The sequence below is a fragment of the Tamandua tetradactyla genome, chromosome 4 (assembly GCF_023851605.1).
Source record: "Tamandua tetradactyla isolate mTamTet1 chromosome 4, mTamTet1.pri, whole genome shotgun sequence".
Taxonomy (NCBI): Eukaryota; Metazoa; Chordata; class Mammalia; order Pilosa; family Myrmecophagidae; genus Tamandua; species Tamandua tetradactyla.
The window spans coordinates 27,229,651-27,248,769 of record NC_135330.1 but is presented as its reverse complement, the minus strand read 5'-3'; the positions used below and the strand labels follow the sequence as shown (position 1 = coordinate 27,248,769).

General features: G+C 41.2%; 1 pseudogene; it reads left to right on the top strand.

The window, feature by feature from the left end:
- The first annotated feature begins 926 nt into the window (after nt 1-926).
- Nucleotides 927-19,119, top strand: part of LOC143680187 (CCA tRNA nucleotidyltransferase 1, mitochondrial pseudogene) — a 30,345-nt pseudogene continuing 12,152 nt past the window's right edge.

The following is a 19,119-nucleotide window of genomic DNA, read 5'->3' as shown; positions in this document are numbered from 1 at the left end:
CTATTTCTCATCTTCTCTGTCTGCCCAAGTCCAGGACTTTCACATGCCATTGATTATCAAAATCTATCGTCTGTAACTTCCTTTCCCATGCGCTTTAGATCTTTCTGAAGAATGCAAACGCTCACCATTTGAGTAACCTGCCACTGGAAAACATGCATAATCATAGCTAACTACAAAGGACTTACAATCTAATAAGTTTATCCCTCAGGTTTCCATATTTAAAATTAAAAAAAGTGCGAGGCAGAGAATGATAAATGGAAGACTAGATTCCTGAATCACTCCAGCCAGAGCTACCAATGAGAAAATAAAGAGCCTACCAGAATTCCTTACGGCCCCATCAGCTAAATTTCTTTGAAAATCAAATTCCAAATGTCCCACGATATCCTTCAAAAGTTTTTTTTCACAAATTAGAGTCAACATTTCCTTAGAAGAGTACACAGGCAGCTTATGCCTCTGAATGAGGAATTTTTAAAACTTTAGAACCAGCAAAACCAAGAACTTCTTTAGAATAGTCTTTGAGCTGAGAGAATGGATGGTTGTAATGTCCTCTCCTAGTTCACTTGTATTTATGTCGCTGTTTCTTTAATAAGAAACTTTCTTTTTAGAATTTTAGGTTTATAGAGACACTGCTCAGAAAGTATAGCGTTCTCGTATTACCCCCTCCCTCAGTTTCCCCTATTATCAACATCTTGGATTAGTGTGGTATACTTGTTACAAATGAACGAATTAAATTAGGGAATCTTTAACCCCCAAGCGAGGCATCTCTATTTGCATGGGAGGAACCTGACGCTGTCACATCAGGGGTGACTTGTCCAAGGCACACCTTTAAATGACGGGGACCGAGTGGGAGCCTGGGTCTTTCGACTTTCATTATGTTGACTGCCCTAGCATATCCGCTTTCAATTTTTGGCTTCCCGTTTCGGATTATGACGCTTTTCTTAACTCTTTTTTTTAGCGTGAAAGTTTTCAAGACGCCTACCGGTGGAAAATGCCCTTCCCCCCTCCCCCTCCCCTCCCCTCCCCCACCGCCAGCCTAACCAAACTCTTCCCCAGACGCCAGACTCCTTTCAGCTGCGCCCGTTGAAATGACTAATGAAAGAGCTCTCTGCAGCCGGTCGAACTTGAACTTTCACACGGAGCACTGTTGCTGCGGCTCGCTCGGATCTGACCTCGCCTATTTACATACTGGCTGTCACTCCAAAAGCCCCCGACCGGGGGATTTCCCCGGTGTACTGCGAATGCCTCTCTGAGTCTCGGACCGCGCGACCTCTGCGCGGATCCAGCACGGCAGGGGTTGTAGCAATTCAGGCCTCCTCTCCTCCTGGCCAAGAGCTCTTTTCCTGGGAAGAAGCCCTGGTTCGTAGAGACCTGGGCGCCAGGGGGCAGCTCGACAACGATAGCTGTCCTGCGTGACAGTTACGGATCCAGGTGCTGGGAGTACCTGGAGAAGGAAATCAGGGCCCCCGTGCTCCTGGAGCTGGAAGCCTGGTTAAGGCAGTGGACGCCCGGGCTTGGATAATTTCAGGCCATCCCATAGCATAGGTATGAAGGGTGGGGGGGTGGGGGGGGGCGTATTCTGGGAGCTGAGCAGAAGGGCATCCAAGCTGGCGGTGTGAAGGAAGGCTTCCTGGAGGTGCCGATGATGAAACTGAGTCTTCAACACTAAAAAACACTTTCTAGAAGGACCTTTTTTTCCTAGTTGTAAAAATGATACATCTCATTGCAAATACTTTAAATTTTACAAAAATAGATGTTTCCTTAGAGAAAGCTGGGAGTGAGAGGGAGAAAGAAAACTTTGTCAGTAGGATTTCGGATCAGTTGGCGTTTGTGGCCATTTTCCCCAAAAGGAAGTCCTGTATGTATAAGCACATGTATGTATGAGTGGGTGCATGTGAGTGCATGCGTGTACACGTGTGTGTGAGAGTGTGTGTGTATGTGAGGAGGTGAAGTAGAGCTGAAAAGAGGGTGATATAACTTCTGAGGGGAGACCATGTCCCTGTGGTCTGAACCTCTGTGATCACCCCACCCAGGGTAAGAGATCAGTCAGCCGCTTACTCTGGGACCCTGGTTTTTGCAACTTGGTTTTCCAGGTTTTGGTCTTGGTTAGTGATGTCCTGTGACTTTGAGGGTCTCATCTCTGCCTAAGCCTCTAGGTGGTAATTTCTCATTGTCAAGGTATTTTCCTAAACAAAATTGCTCTATCCCTAAAAAGAGCTGTAGGAGCAGCTTTAAGATGTTAACAGTATTTGACATGTTGCTTATTTGAATGTCAATAAGAGTTCACATTTATTGAAGATTTTCTTTGAGCCGGATGTATGCTACTATTTCTCCATTTATTACCTCATAGCATCGATCCTCATAACAACCTTATGAAGTAGATATTTTTATTATTCCCACTTTATGGATGAGGAAACTAAGATTATTACTTACTCAAGTCTCATAGCTAGTAGTTGAAAGAGCCTGTACTCAAATGGTGATCTCTTTGTCTCCTATTCTTGTGCTCATGAACATAATCCGGCACTGCATTATTTTTAAACATATCTAGCATATTTTCCAAGTATCGCTTTCCTTATCTGAAAAATAGAAATAACATTTCAGAGTTGTGATGATTGAGCATTCATCGAAAAAAATGGATGCCGAAGCTACTTATCATCCATCAGGAAAATGTGAGTGCGTGTGTGTGTTTATAAATAATGTTTGCAATGTTTAGGTACAAAACTCTTTCACATATCTCTTTGCACTTGTGAGGGAGCTCTTGCTACTCTCATTTCACCCATGGGGCGATGAGAACCGGAAATGTTAACTGATTTGCCCAATATCACACAATTAAGAGTAGCGAAACCAGGGCTGGAACCAGGATCCAGTGCTTGTCCGTCTGTCACACGCTGCCTCTTGGACCGGGGGCCCCCTGGGGCCATCAAGATGCAGGCCCTTTGCTCCTGCAGTGGTCCCAAATGACAGCATGTGGGTTATTCCAATTGACTCTGACTAGCATGTTAGGCTCCGCTTGTTTCCTTTCCTCTAGTCTCCATTTTTCTGTTCCCAAGGCTGATCTTTCTTGCCCCTCTTCACAGGTCTCAAGGTGATTTCTGGCTTTCCTCTGCCCTAGTCCTGGGGATTCTTTGCTATCACGCCCTTACCCACCCACACACTTGCCTTTTCACTAAATATCAGTTGAGCCCCATGCTAAGCGTTGTGGAGACATGTGAGATAAACGTGAGCTGAGGGTCTTACTCCTAATGTGTTCACGATGTTAGTGTGAGAGATGGGACCCGAACACAGGAACTGGAGCCATGGACACGGCGACCCGACCTCCTGAGATGCAGGCCAACCCCTGCTATGCTGGGCGCCAGCTCTAAGACCAACCTTTGGACAATCACGCTGGTTGCTTCTCACAGTTGTTCATTTCCTCCTACTCTTTGACTACCACAGACTTTTCTTCTGGAGTTTTGCAAACACGCATTTCTAGAATTCTGATGCCTTCTACCACAAGTGAGTCTGCAAAGTACAAAGGCTTTGTTTAGACCCGGGGCAAGGGTTTTAACTGCATGTTTCTCTTCTGCAATATTGGGACAACACCTATTTCACCGGTGTTTCGTGAGAATTAAACATGACACAAGTAGAGGACCTAACAGCAGTGCACACAGAGTGGACTTATTCCTCTTTCCCCCTGCAGTGTGATTTGTGGTGTGGCAAAGGGCCCGATCACCACCAGACAGCTGCCTGCCGTGAGGCCACGTGATGGGAAAGTCACACAGTAGAATCACTCCTTTGGATGCAGCCTTTGTTTCTTGACAATACAAGTAACAAAACCTTCACAACCTAGTACGAACTAAAAGGGGAATTTTCTGGAAGTATGCTATTATCAATTAGGATTCTTGGCTGCAAGCAGCAGCAACCAACTCTGGCTGACTTAGGCAGTAAGGGAACTATAGGGAGGATATTGGGTGAAGCAGAGGCTTATCAGCAAGGCTGGATGACCAGGTTTGGGCCACACAGTGTGGAAAGGGGCCAAATGACGCACTGTAGAATGGTCTGGGAGGCAGGGCCACATTGCCGGGCACCAGATGCTGCCGCTTGCTGCTCACACCCAGTGATCACTGACGACACCAGCACTTGCTGCCTTGCCTCTCTTTGGGCCTGATTCTCCTATAACTGATCCTATGGAATGCATGCGTGTGGTCCCTGTAGTTCCGGAGTGCTGCTATCTCCTTGGCACAGATCTGCGTTCTAGCTGTGAGGAAGGCTGGGAAAATGAGTATTTGGCATTATCAGGCTTGAGAATGGAAGGTGGGAGATACTAAGGGGATGAGTCTTCAAACAATTAAAAAGGAAGCTCCAAATACCAGATATCTGCAAAGGATTTTGAGTTTCCCCACAGATACAGGAGCATTTTACGGAGCCCCCAAATAGGAAGCTAATTTTACTCACAGGACCAGGAACTCGGAATTGGAAGATGTCTCTCTGTACCTCTCTCTCTGACACTGGGTTCCTCTGCCCCACCTGCTCAGGGTCCAGAGAGAGCCATCTCTTTCCTGACTGTTGTAGAAATTAATTGTTTGCCTCCTTTAGAACGTCTGTTTCCTTATCTTTCAGAAACAACTCCCAATTCCTCTGTGAGGGCTCTCTCTGCCCATTCTGGTCTGGATGGGTTCCATCTTCAACCCTAGGGTTTGGACCACATGATTCTGGTCCAAGCCACTCAACACAGTATAGCCAAAAGAGCCACGATGATGGGTTCAGGGGTGGGGATGTGGTATAAGATAGTCATAGGCTCTTTTCCTTTTAACTATAACTTACATGTTGTAAAGTGCACAATTCTTAAGTGTAGGGCCCAATACGTTTTTACATATGTATATACCTGTTATGGTCAGGTTCATGTGTCAACTTGGCCAAGTGGTGGTACCTGTCTGGTTGGGCAAGTGCTGACCTGTCTGTTGCTATGAGCACATTTCATAGAATTAAATCATGATTTCATCAGCTGCATCCACAGCTGATTCCATTTGAAATCAGCCAAGGGGAGTGTCTTCTGCAATGAGTGATGCTTAATCTAATCACTGGGAGCCTTTTAAGGAGGATTCAAAAAAGACAGGCTCTCTTCCAGCTTCGGCTGATGAGCCTCTTCTGTGGAGTCGTCCAGACCCTCCATCAGAATCATCGGCTTCACAGCCTGCCCTGTGGATTTTGGACTCTGAGTTCCCATGGTTACATGAGACACTTTTATAAATTTTATATTTGCAAGTGTTTCCTGTTGATTCTGATTCTCTAGAGAACCCTAACTAATACAATGCCCATGGAATCACCATTGAGATCAAGATACAGAATATTTCTAGCAGCACAGTAGGCTCCCTTGCAACCCTCTCTTTTAATAATCCACCCAAAGATAACAAATATTCTGACTTCTATTATCTTAGATAGTTTTATCCCTTTTTGAACTCCATCATATAAATGGAATCATATAGTATATAATCTTTGTTTTCGTTTTTTTGTCACTCCACATTATGTCTGTGAGAGTCATCCGTGCTGTTTTATATAGCATTCATTCATTCTTTCTTCCACATGTATAGCATTTCATTATATGAATTATACCTCAATCTCGTTATCCATTCTACAGTTGATGGACGTTTGGATTGTTTCTGCTTTGGGGCTATTAAATAATACTGCTGTGTATATTCTTGTGTATGTCTTTTGGTGAATACAAACACCCATTTTTTTTTTCTATGTATATCATGAATGGAATTGCTGGGTTATAGAAATACATAGAAAAAATGTATAGCTTTAGAGGATATTGACAATTTTCCCAAGCGGTTGTACTAATTTACATATCTACTGGCAATATATGAGAATTACAGTTGTTCTACATCCTTGCTGATACTTTCTTTTGTCCACCTTTTTAATTTTAGCCACTTTGATGGAATCTCATAGTATCTCATATGGTTTTATTTCCCTAGTGGCTAATGGTGTTGAGAACCTTTTCAGATGTTTATTGGCCATTTGGATAACTTGATTGTTAAGTACCTGTTCAAATCTTTTGCCCATTTCTTAAAAAAAAAAAAAGGTTTGTTGGTCTTTATTCTTATTGATTTACAGCAGATTTTAATATATTCTAGATGTGAGTCCTTTGCTTGATACATATATTGCAAATATATTCTCCTAGTCTGTGGTTTGCATCTCACTCTCTTAATACTGTTTTTTATTTTTTTTAGGAGCATAAATTCAATAGTCTGTAATCATTTTATGCTTTTAACTCATCCTATTTAAGGAACTTTGCCCATGCTGAAATCATAAACCATTAGTGACTTTTGAGGGAAGTAGAAGTAAAGGGTTCCTTCTTTCTATTGGACTTGGGGTTGTGAGGAGGTGAGGCTAAGCCAGCAATGGAGGCAGAAAGCAGAAGGAATCAAAGGACTGCCGTTGAGGTGGGAGACGGTCACAGTAAAGTGAATCTGAGCTCCCTAGGACCTGCCCACGATAGCTGTGGCTAAAATCACAAGTGGCCATGGGGATATGACACAATGCAGTTGGGCTCTGAAAAGATTCATTTAACTATTCCTTGATCAAATATTTACTGAGTGCTTAATGTGTAATGTAGGGTCTTCTATTCTTAGAAGATTTTATAAATTATCTAAAAAGAATTTCTTATATTCCAGATTTGGAAACCAAGGTGTGGGCATGATCAAGATTTGCATGCCATCACATAGTGAGGACAGAACCACAGCTAAACCAGAGCCACATCTAAAACCCAGGTCTACTGAATTGAAGTCCCCCTCCCCACTACTCTACCCCCAGTCTGGGCAGGAAAGGCCTGAGGGATGTTGAGGAGATTGACTGTCCCCTGGCCTCCAGCTTAAAGTTCTAGACTAAAGCTTTCTCACACACTTGGAGGTTTTTCTCTGTGACTTTGACCCTGGGCAAATAGAAAGTGAGATCCTGATCTGTTCTGCAGTGGCAGAGACTTCAGGAAATCCACAAGGGTGATAGAGCCAAAGTGGACCAGTGTCAACGGGGGGAAATCAGAGGGACTTCCCCCAAGTCCTTTCTGTCAAAGAAAGAAATGCTAGAGACCTATCTGAAGGGGAAAAAATCCCAAGGACTATTCTAGACTGGGTAAATGTCTCCTGGTGGGGCTGTTACCTCTTGGGTTTTACCGAAGATGCTAGGTTCCATCTGCTGTGGTCACTTACGGGAAGCTGGAATTTAAAGTTGGTTATATACAGCTTCATGAAAGCCCTAAGCCTGGGCTTAGTTCCAAGGCATAACGGGCTTCTCATTGATCGTAGGTGGGAAGTGATGGACATTTGGGTACCTTGGCATTTGCTGATAAACCAGAGGTCCAGTGAAATGTTAGATTTGGACTCTTTGAGGCTCTTCTGACTCCCTCTCCCTTTTCCTCTAACTTCTGCCACACTGACTGAAAGAACCAGCACCACATGGGTCATTTAGACATGTTTATAACTGTTAAAGCATCATTAGTTTTCATACTGAGCAAGTTCCTTTACAATAAACATCTTTTGAGTGTCCTTTCACTTTATTAGAGGAAGGCAACACATTTTGGCAATGGCTCCTGAATTCAGATGGGTGAACCGGAGTCATAGTGTGTAAGAATCACTCTTATAAGTCATGGCTTGGGTCTGGGAATCTGAATTTAACAAGCCCTTCAGGTAATTTTGATAAACAGATGATTCTGAAACTCATATTGCCATTTCAGGCTTGGGCTCTGACATACCTGGGTTTCAGTTCTGGCTTTGCTTCACCACTTACCAATTGTATTTTCTGCACATAAATAGCCCTCAGTTTTCTTGTCTGTAAAATGGGGCATACTAATAATACTTACCTCATAGTGTTGTTATGCAGAGAGAGTGAGATAATGCATCTAAAGTTGAAGTACAGTGCTTGTCACTCAGTAAGTCATAGTAAGTTTTAGTTGCTACAACTATTATTATTACACCTGTATATCTCTTTAACTGTCTTTCTTCACTGTTCTGTTTTTTTTTTCCTTGTGTGAATATATGTATTTTTCTTTTTTGGCATGGGCAGGCTCTGGGAATCGAACCTGAGTCTTCATCATGACAGGCAAGAATTCAGCCACTGAGCCATCTTTGCCCAACCCTTTATTTTTTTATTTTTAAAAATATTTTTATTGAGAAATATCCATACATATATAGTCCAGCTATATTATACAGTCAATGGCTTACAATATCATCACATAGTTGTGTATTCTTCACCATGATCACTTTTAGAACATTTACATCACTCCAGAAAAAGAAATAAAAAGAAAAAAAAAAAAGAACTCATACATCCCATACCTCTTACCCCTCCCTAACATTGACCCACATGTATTTCAATCTATCTGGTTTCTTTTTATGCCTTGCCTACAATTAACATTACTTGGTTATATAAAACTTCCCAGACCAAATTTTACTTAATCCAAACAGAACAAAGTAGATACTATCATTTCCATTTTTATAGGTGAGGTTAGAAGTACAGCAAAGCTAAGTAATTCGCCCCAAATCCCATACCTTGTAAGTTCCAGTACCAAAGCCTAAACATAGGAATGTAGGATTCTAAAGTCAAGGAAGGCAAAGGTGAGAGAAATATTAGTGCTTAGCAGTGGAAGGAAACACTATTTATTCATATTTATTTTATGATCTGAGTGTTTGCATACTTGTTTGGAAGCTTAGTAAATTCATCGGCTCACTTACAATTTTGGCAGCTCACCCATTCCCCACAAAGCAAATGAATAAAGTGAGGTCTGTTCTTTCATGCCTGGCTCTGTCATCAGACCCATATGTCAGCAGTACTTGCACCTCCACATTCTGAATGTTGGAAATGCAGAATCTCCCACCCACTTCCAATCTGAACTGGGTCACCAAATGATTGATAAGCACATTAGAGCTTGAGAGGCACTGAAAGGAGGCCGAACCATAGCAGACAATGGAAGAGCCTGGACTTAGGGAGCAGGGATCCATGTGCTTGCAGCTGTGGCATTTGCCTTAATGATGGGGGAGTTGGAATTTCTAGGTGAAAATCACCCACCCTTGATGACGGGGAAAATGACTGGCTGTAGCCATGCTAGTGTTTGCATAGATGGTGCATCCTTGCTACATCCAACATGCCAGAACAGATGTTCTCCTTCTATTTCATCGGAGCACTGGCAACTAGCATTGTTTAGGCACCAGCCCAATGTGGATTTGTTTAGACATGTTCATAATTGTTAAGCATCAGTGTGCCCTTTACACTGACCAAGTGCCTGCACCATAAACATCTTTTGGATTTTCCCTCATTTTATTAGAGGAAGGAGGTAATGGGTCATTAAAATCTGATCTCGATATCCACCTACCACTTTTTCATGAGAAGATGACATAGCACTGTTCAGCAAAATAAAATCACTGCGTACATTAGGTGTTGCTTGGCAAAGACCTCTTTCTGAGACGGACTTTTCCAGAAGACAAAAATAATCAGCTTCAGGGGTTTTCTGAGAAAATGGAACACACCCTGCAGGGTCCTGATAAAGCAACATCTGGTGATGAAACTAGTTTCAGTCCGATCGAGAGAGCTTATTAGAATGGATGAGTTTACCATACTAATTAATACATATCTGCTTGCTACATTGAAAGACTCCCTTGCCTCCCATGCAGAATGGAAACTTAATGTTAATTAATCAGAACATTTCCTCACTTGCTTTCCACCCCCTCGGTGGGTCTCCTTTCTATTTTCTGAATGATATATTGCCCAGTTCACAAATTGCTCAGTAAAGCTCTGAGATTCTAAATTGCACAAAAGTTTTTTTTTCTATCAGCTCACTGGTGAGTGTGTGTATTTTGGACTATTCTTGTCCACAGTGACTTTTTTCCCTTGAGTTCCTATTAGATCAAATATACAGAGTTCAAAGAAGGTCAGCCCAATAGTTCACTTGTGGTTGATTTGTCAGTATTAGATATGCAGCTATGGACAATATTGTTATCATGTGTTTTGGGTGGATTGCAGACGTTTAAGCACAGAAGTGTGTCTTTTTCATTTAAAATTATCCAAGTAGTACATACATACAGAAAAGGGAGCACATCCTAAGTGTATAGCTTGACGGAATATACAGAGGAAATGCATGCATATAACCAGCACCTAGATCAGGAAATATATTACTAGAACTGCAGAAGCTCATATACCCTCTTCTAGTCATTACCACTTACTCTCCTTCACCACCAGTGCAGCCAATGTTCTCACTTTTCATAGAATAGATTGGTTTTGCATGTGGTAGTCCATATTTTTATGTTAGAAAGAAATACTTGATTTAAAAAATATTGTGAATCACTAGAACCAAATTTCTTTCAGTTCACAATAATTCAGTTCAGTTCCTTGGCTTTCACTTTATAAATCTGAAAATTCTCAATTCAATTTTTTCTTTTTATTCTGAAATAATTTCAAATTTACAGAAAACTTGCAAAAATAGTATAATAACTCTTTTTCTGGATGATTTGAGAGGAAGTTGCTGACAACATCACACTTATTACTCCCCGACTGTTTTAGTGTATAATTCCTGCAAACAAAGAATTATTGTACACAGTAATAATAACAATATAACTATTAAATCAGGAAATTATCACTGATACATAATTACTATCTAATCTTTAGACACCATTCAAATTTCACCAATGTCCCAAATAACATCCTACATTACAGAATTCAGCCCAGGATCACATATTGCATTCATTTGCCATGTCTCTTTAGTATTCTTCAAACTGAAAGAGTTCCTCTGTCTTTAGGAAATCACAGGTCAGTTATTGAGTAGCATGTTCCTCAGTTTGAGCTTGTCTGATGCCAGTGTGGGAACTAAACGGACCGTGCCCTTGTTAGTAGAGTACTCTAAACCATGGGACCCTCAGGTCAGGAATGTGCTGAGATAATCCTCAAGATCCAATAACACACACCTGTTCTTTGTGTAGTCTCTTCTAGACTGTTGAGATGACTTAGATTCATCTTTTCACAGTATGAGTTATCATCAAAAATGCCCACATCATCATAACCAGTTTAGTTCCTAATTCTGTCAGTTGCTTTTTAAACGGTAATGAAATCAAAACCTAAGGCTCATGCTGAGAACTTGGTTTTATTGATGAGGTACAGTGTGAAATGGCTGTTGACTCTCTACTCTTTATACATAATCATCAAAGCACAATAACTTCCTTATTCCAGTCTCACTAGTTTAAATGAGTCATAATTCAGACAGTGGATAAAGTTAAATTTACTCCTGCACTGACTATAAAAAGGCAGACATTAATATTATAAATATGATTGCATAAGGAATGTGTTGTATAACTAAAGTAACATAACACTTTCAAGCATCCTCAGGTACTTTGGCATAATAGCTTCCATTAAAATCTTACTGTGTTCCTGGTGGCTGCTGCCTGCTTTTGTAAAGCCTGTGAGCCAAAAATGGGTTTTACATTTTTTAATGGTTAAAAAAATAAAAAAGATGAATATTTTTTGATGTCATAAAGTTTTTTTGGAAGACAGCCACACCCATTCATTTATGTCTTATCTGGGCGTGCATTGGTGCTATAACTACGGAGTTGGGTAGTTGCAACAGACCACGTAGCTCACAAAGCAGAAAATATTTACTACTTGACTCTTTACAGAAAAAGTTTGCCTTCCCATCATCGAGGTACTTGGCGCACATCTATGAACATAATAAACAAAGATCTTTGCCCTCAGGGAACTTATATATATATATATATACTTTTTTTACTGTGAAGAATAACATATATTCAAGAAAGCAATACATTTCAAAGCACACTGCAACAATTAGTTGCAGAACAGATTTCGGAGTTTGGTATGCGTTATAATTCCACAATTATAGGTTTTTACTACCAGCTGCTTCAAGATACTGGAGACTAGAAGAAATATCAATATAATGATTCAGCAGTCATGCTCATTTGTTAAATCCTATCTTCTCTGTTATAATTCCACATTCTCCTCTGGTCTTCCTCCCAATCTTTAGTGCTATTAGGGCTATGCCCATTCTAACTTTGTCATGTTGGAAGGGGCTGTCGATTATATGGGTAGGGGGATGGAACTAGTTGATGTTCCAGAGAGGCTGGCCCCTCTGGGTTTCAGGACTTATCTGGCCTAGGAACCCATCTGGAGGTTGTAGGTTTCTGGAAAGTAATCATAGTGCATGGAACCTTTGTAGAAGCACAGATAGAGCCCAAGGTGTTCTTTAGGGATGACAGGAATGGTTTTGGTTGGGGGTTGGCAAAACATGGTTTTCTAGTTTGCTGCCTGCCAGAATACAACACACCAGCAATGGACTGGCTTTTAATAAAGGGGGATTTATTTTGTTCTTCAGAGGAAAGGCAGCTAACTTTCAACTGAGGTTCTTTCTTACATGGGAAGGCAGAGGATGGTCTCTGCTGGCCTTCTCTCCAGGTCTCTGGGTTCCAATAACTTTCCCTGGGGTGATTTCTTTCTGCATCTCCAAAGGCCTGGGCTGAGCTGCAAGTGCCGAGATGAGGTATGCCAAGCTGCTTGGGCTGTGTTACCTTGTGCTCTCTCATTTAAGCACCAGCCAATTAAGTCAAACATCATTCATTACAGCAGGCATGCCTCCTAGCCCACTGCAGATGTAATGAGCATCAGATGAGGTTCACGTACCATTGGCTCATGTCTGCAGCAACAAAACTACTAGGTACCTTCACCTGGCCCAGTTGACAACTGAATCTAACCGTATCTAGCTGAAGCTTGTTTAAGAGTGGCCTCCAGTGCAGCCTCTTGACTCTATTTGAACTCTCTCAGCCTTATTTGATACAATTCTTTCCCTGCTTTTGGTCAGAAAGGCGTTGTCAATCCCACAGTGGCAGGGTCAGGCTCATCCCTGAGGGAAATATTTAATAGGAGAAGATAGTAAACAATAAACGAAGCAAGTTACATAGTGTGGCTTGACAGAGAAGTGGTTGTCATACATGTGTTGGGAAAAAGAAAAAAGTAGGGCAGAGTACAGTGGATGGGGATTTGGGGAGCAGGGTGGATGCTACAATTTAAAAGAGGTGGTCAGGGTTGGCCTCATTGACATTTGAACAAAAACTTGGTAGAGGGAGTGAGTGAGCCATGTGGGTACCTGGGGGGAAAGGATTCCAGGTAAAGGGATAATAGCAGCTCTTCATAGGGTTGCTGTGTGGATTAAACGAGTTAATACATTTAAAATATTAAGAATAGTGCCTAGCACATGATAGTTTCTGAAAAAATAGCGTGTTCTTTTTGGTATCACCTGGCTGTAGGTGCTACTTCCCTCTCTGCAGCTCTGATTTACTACCTCTGGGCGATGGTTATAGTATGGAGAGGCTCTCCTGGGTACACAGGGTCTTGATATTTTAGCTTTATCTGTCTAAAAAATATCACTCATCTGTAGGGTTTGTCTCTCAGAGACAGAGTTGTTCCCAGGGAACCACTGCCCTGGTAGTATCATATCCATGGTCTGCATAGTTAGGAAATTTAGATCCAAGAGTAAGTCACCATGCACAAGGCAAAAGCACTTGCCTGACCATCACTTAAGTCAGCAGTAGAGTTTCCATAGATATGGATCTCTTGTTTCCAAGTCTAGTGCTCCATATTCCTGGACTGCATACCACCTCCTGCAATAAACCTATCCTTCTGCATCTTGTTTCTCCCAGTAGATTTTCAGCTCTCTTTATGCAGAGACTGTGTTGTAATCATTTCGATGTCCCCCTTCAGAATTAGGCACCCAACCAAACCAAACCAAACTCAAAACTGTTGAATACTCATTACTATAACTTGTTTGGTGATAACATTTCATATCTCAATTGCTTTGTGTATGTAAGTCTGTCAGAAAATGTCAATGTGGAACTGACTGCCCATATGGGTTGTCCTACAAACTAGGGAGTACCTGGAAAAGGACCCATATACTTACATTTTCAAACTTCCTTCTGTTGCAAAGATCCAGAAGCATAAAATGCATAGAAATGCATTCACTAGCTTTGGCTTTGATGATGTCTATAAGACTAACAGTATCTTAGGCTGCTAGATAAGAGGCAGCATTTCCAGGGCAAAAAATTGGGGAAATTCTATAGGGCAAATACTCAGTTATTTTTTGGCCTAGTCTGAGGTGGTTTGCAAAGTGTGATCCATGGACCAGCATCATTGGCATCACCAGAAAACTTGTTAGAAAAGCCAATTCTCAGGCCTCACCTTAAACCCCTTTGGGGTTGGGGTCCAGCAGTCTTATGTTTTTGTAAGTTTTCTAGATGACTTTGAGGCATGGTAAAGTTTGAGAACCACTGGCCACTGGTCTGTCTTCATGGATTTCTGACCATAATTCATCCCGTTCTGCTAAGTCCCTAAGCTATGTGTTGGGTGAATAAGAGCTTCTTTTACATTATTTGGTAGTGAACTTGAGGCAGGATTGATGAACAAAACTCTCCAGGGAAATCTGAGATTTTGCCATTTGTTCGGCCTGCTTAATATATTCCTTCAGAATGATGAAGTTGGGAAACACGACTGCATGAAACAGTCTGGGGCATTACAAAGTTAAGTCAGGTATTGAAATTAAGGGAGTTTTTAAAATGGAAAATATTGCTTATGACTGGGCTTTGGTCATGACTGGTTGTGTACATCTGGTTGGGGCTGGAACTGTGGAATTCCTAAAGCTCTGCTGTGGTTTGGGCAGACTGACATTTGAAAAATCTCTTACAAAGTGCAGAAGGCCAAATAATAGTAGGTAAAGTGGTTTCTCCAGGGTCCTATGGCAAATCAGCTTGTAGGAAGTATAGCTGCTAATTATTATAACTTTGCAGGATTGAAGACGTAACATATCTTTGGCCAAGGTGTAGGAAGAGTAATCTGGGAATGCATCTTTGACGTAGGGTAGGAGAGATTGGCCAACTCCTTCCCTTACCCCATATAAAATTTCCGAGCCCAGGAAATGAAGTATAGAATTTTAATGGCTTAAAATATCCTTGTAAAGAAGTCATGGGTTTTGTGGACAAAACTAATGATACAAATGCAAGTTAACAAGAAAAGGACAGAGCTCTAGTTAGCACAAGCTTTATTTGACCATGTTCTATGATCAAAATAAGGATGATCTAATCAGGTCAGACAAGCAGTTGGCCACAAAATATGACATACTCAACATTTTTCAAAATATGGATTTATTATTAATGATGAGTCTTGCCCAAGTATAATGTATGCCTTGATATCTAAACTAATAACAGCATGAAGCCAGCTTGATTAGCATGACCTTTGAAACAAGATAAGCCTTTAGAACTATTTCAGTGATATTTAAAGTCAAACAATTGATCCTCAAGTCAGTATTTTACATTTCACCAAACCCATAAATATGTTGTTCGAAGTGATTTTGAATTTTCTTACTTGTATAGTAAAAGACAAAAAGCCACATACATAGGGAAAAAGCTGAAATAATATTCTTCTCCCTGAAATAATGCAAACATAAAGTGCTGAAACAGTTCAAGAGAAAAAAAAAATTGCACGAAATTAAATTTCCTTCTTTGTCAGGAAATACTGTTGGAAAACATGTAGAATATATTGCTAAATGCCACGTGAAGAAACAAGTGTTATGACAGATGACATGGTGTGGGGTGTTTGTGGTACAAGTTGGAGGAAAGTACTGATGCCTTTCATGTCTTGGCAAACGGTAAGTGCTAGATTGTCTTTCAATAGTGGAATGCAGGAAGAACTACATTTTTAAATGAATTAGTAAAGAAAAGATATATAGATATTATCAATGTGGATGATTTATTTAATAAAAACATTGCTCTACAGGAAAACTGTATAATACCTCATTTCCCCTACTTTTTGACCATCTTCTCGGGACAAATTCTCAGAAATGCTTTAGTCTTCATCTTGTCTATTCCGCTATGGAGTTTACTTTCACCACAGAGCAGGAGAATCTCAGGGTGCTAGCTGTGGGCAATCGGAGCTGGAGAGTCGATTCCTGTTCCCTGCTAAGGAGTTGGTACTTTATCATGGATCAGATTTGCATTGATTATTATCGTTTTCTATTTGAATGAAGGAATCCAGCAGATATTTATTAAGCAAGATGAAAATGAAATCACAAACACAAGTCACCTTTTCACCTCTTCCCACGTTGAGTTGGCTGGGAAGGGGCAAGGTCAGACGTCGGCAGCCTTGGAGTCAGCGCAGGTGGACGGGAGGACAGGTGGGAGCGCCCTGAACTAGGGAAGCGGCCAGGAATCCTGGCTATTGAATGAGGGTGAGAGGCCTGTCACGGAGTGACTCTCAGATCTCTGGCAGCGAATTCGGGTGGGGGTGAGTGGGTGGAGAAAAATTGGAACAGAGTTTTGGGAACAGACGCAAGGGGCAGGGTGAAGACTCTCAGATCTCTGGCAGCGAATTCGGGTGGGGGGTGGGTGAGTGGGTGGAGAAAAATTGGAACAGAGTTTTGGGAAAAGACGCAAGGGCCAGGGTGAGCTTTCTGCGTAAGTTTAGGCGCGGTGCTCCCTTCCTCTATTTCACTCCAGCCTCCCGCCCCCAGGCAGGCCCTCCCTCGGCTCCCCGCTGCTCTGTCCTCCCACAGCAGCTGGGGAGATCCGCAGACTCTAATTCCCTGGTGATTAATAATACACATAATAGTTACCAGCTGTAAAATACCAGGCATCTTACTATACTTTGTACTTATTATTCCTAATCCTAAAAATAATGCTGTAACGTAGAATTGCTTGGGGTTGGGGTGGTGTTACCGGAAAAGAGGCCATGGATTCTTTGGCTCCATAAGCTCAATTTCCGATTCCTGAAACATGGGGGTTTCAGAGAGAGAAAAGAGTTCATTACTAGCACGTAGTAGGAAAGCATATGATGCTCAGCAGCCCAAAATTTGTCTCCCTGGACTGCAATAATGCAGATAGTTTTTTTTTTTTCTCCATGGGCAGGCACCCATAAATGAATCAGGGTCTCCCATATGGCAGGCAAGAATTCTGCCACTGAGCCACTGTCCACTGCCCTTGGATGATTTTATTAGAGAAACAATGGCCAGCGTTTAGGATAATGAGCACAGTGGCCCCAGATGATGTAATCAGAGGTGATCTAATTAATGAGCATACACAGGTTGATTTCATGAGTAGTCATAGGGAAGAAAATGGAGCAGTATTATAATGAGGTATAGACGACTTGCAGTTAAAGTGCAAGCCACCGCGCATGTCAGGTAGGCTCACCCTGGCTAGCTCCGGTCTCAGTCATCAAGACAACCCCATTCATTAGTGAACATTAGGGGCTGTCTTTAGTGATTATAAGACTCTGAAGTTGAAAAATAGGGTAACTGGGTACAAATGAAGGTTAGTCACTGGGTTTTACAATCACAGGGATAGACAATAAGGGTTATACAATCATTATCAGAGATCAAGGCAGTTGAATTACAATTTAGAGTTCAGGAATTTCCCTCTGTCTTCTCCAATATACCAGAAAGCGAAAAGCAACAGCTATATATGTGCTTCAGTAATTAAACATTTGTTCCTGCCCTTTTTTTGTTTCTCATTCCATACTGACCATAGTAAAACTTGGAGTACTGTGGTTTTTTAACATTGTAAAAATGTGGAAATAAATGCTTTCATGTAAAATAATACTTAGACTAATCCTATGAGATGGATATTAATGACCATTGGATAGAGGAGAAAATTGAGGCTCCGAAGGGTTAAAAAGTTAGCCTGGGAGCTGCTACTTAGCCTGGCCTTCAGACTCCTAGAAGGCTTTGTTCCACTGCCCTAGTTTACATATGCACTAGATTAATTTTTCTTTCAATACTAAGCAGTGCTAAGGCATGCTTAGTTGATCAGGATATTTTACCCATTCCTTCCAATATGACATACATCTTTTTTTTTTTTTTTAACTTTTTTTATTAATTAAAAAAATTAACAAAACATTAAGATATCATTCCATTCTACATATACAATCAGTGATTCTTAATATCATCACATAGTTGCATATTCATCATTTCTTAGAACATTTGCATCGATTTAGAAAAAGAAATGAAAAGACAACAGAAAAAGAAATAAAACGATAACAGAGAAAAAAAAAGATTATACATACCATACCCCTTACCCCTCCCTTTCATTTACCACTAGCATTTCAAACTAAATTTATTTTAACATTTGTTCCCCCTATTATTTATTTTTATTCCATATGTTCTACTCTTCTGTTGATATAGTAGCTAAATGGAGCATCAGACACAAGGTTTTCACATTCACAGAGTCTCATTGTGAAAGCTATATCATTGTTCAATCATCATCAAGAAACATGGTTACTGGAACACAGCTTTACATTTTCAGGCAGTTCCCTCCAGTCTCTCCGCTACATCTTGAACAACAAGGTGATATCTACTTAATGCATAAGAATAACCTCCAGGATAACCTCTCCACTCTGTTTGGAATCTCTCAGCCATTGACACTTAGTCTCATTTCACTCTTCCCCCTTTGGTCGAGAAGGTTCTCTCAATCCCTTGATGTTAATTCTCAGCTCATTCTAGGGTTTTTCTCAGTCCCTTGATGCTGAGTCTCAGCTCCTTCCAGGATCTCTGTCCCACGTTGCCAGGAAGGTCCACACCCCTGGGAGTCATGTCCCACGCAGAGAGGGGGAGGGTGGTGAGACTGCTCGACATGTTGGCTGGAGAGAGAGGCCACATCTGAGCAACAAAGGAGGCTCTCTTGGGGGTGACACTTAGGCCTAAATTTTAAGTAGACTTGACCTATCCTTTGTGGGGTTAAGTTTCATATGAACAAACCCCAAGACTGGGGGCTCAGCCTATAGCTTTGGTTGTCCACACTGCTTGTGAGAATATCAAGAATTCAACTTGGGGAAGTTGAATTTCTCCCTGCTCTCACCATTCCCCGAAGGGGGCTTGCAAATACTTTTCCAGTCACTGATCAAATCACTCTGGGATTCATCGGGGCATCACTCTGGACAAACCAACAAAATCTCATGTCCTACCTGAGATTCCAAGTACTTATGACATTCAGTCAAACTATCTACATGAGTTATATTAGGAAATGCTCTAGTCAAAATATAAATTTTGTAACAAATAAACATTTTTTGCTTTAGTCTCACATATAAAGTGACATTTTAAAGTATTAATTATCATCTATT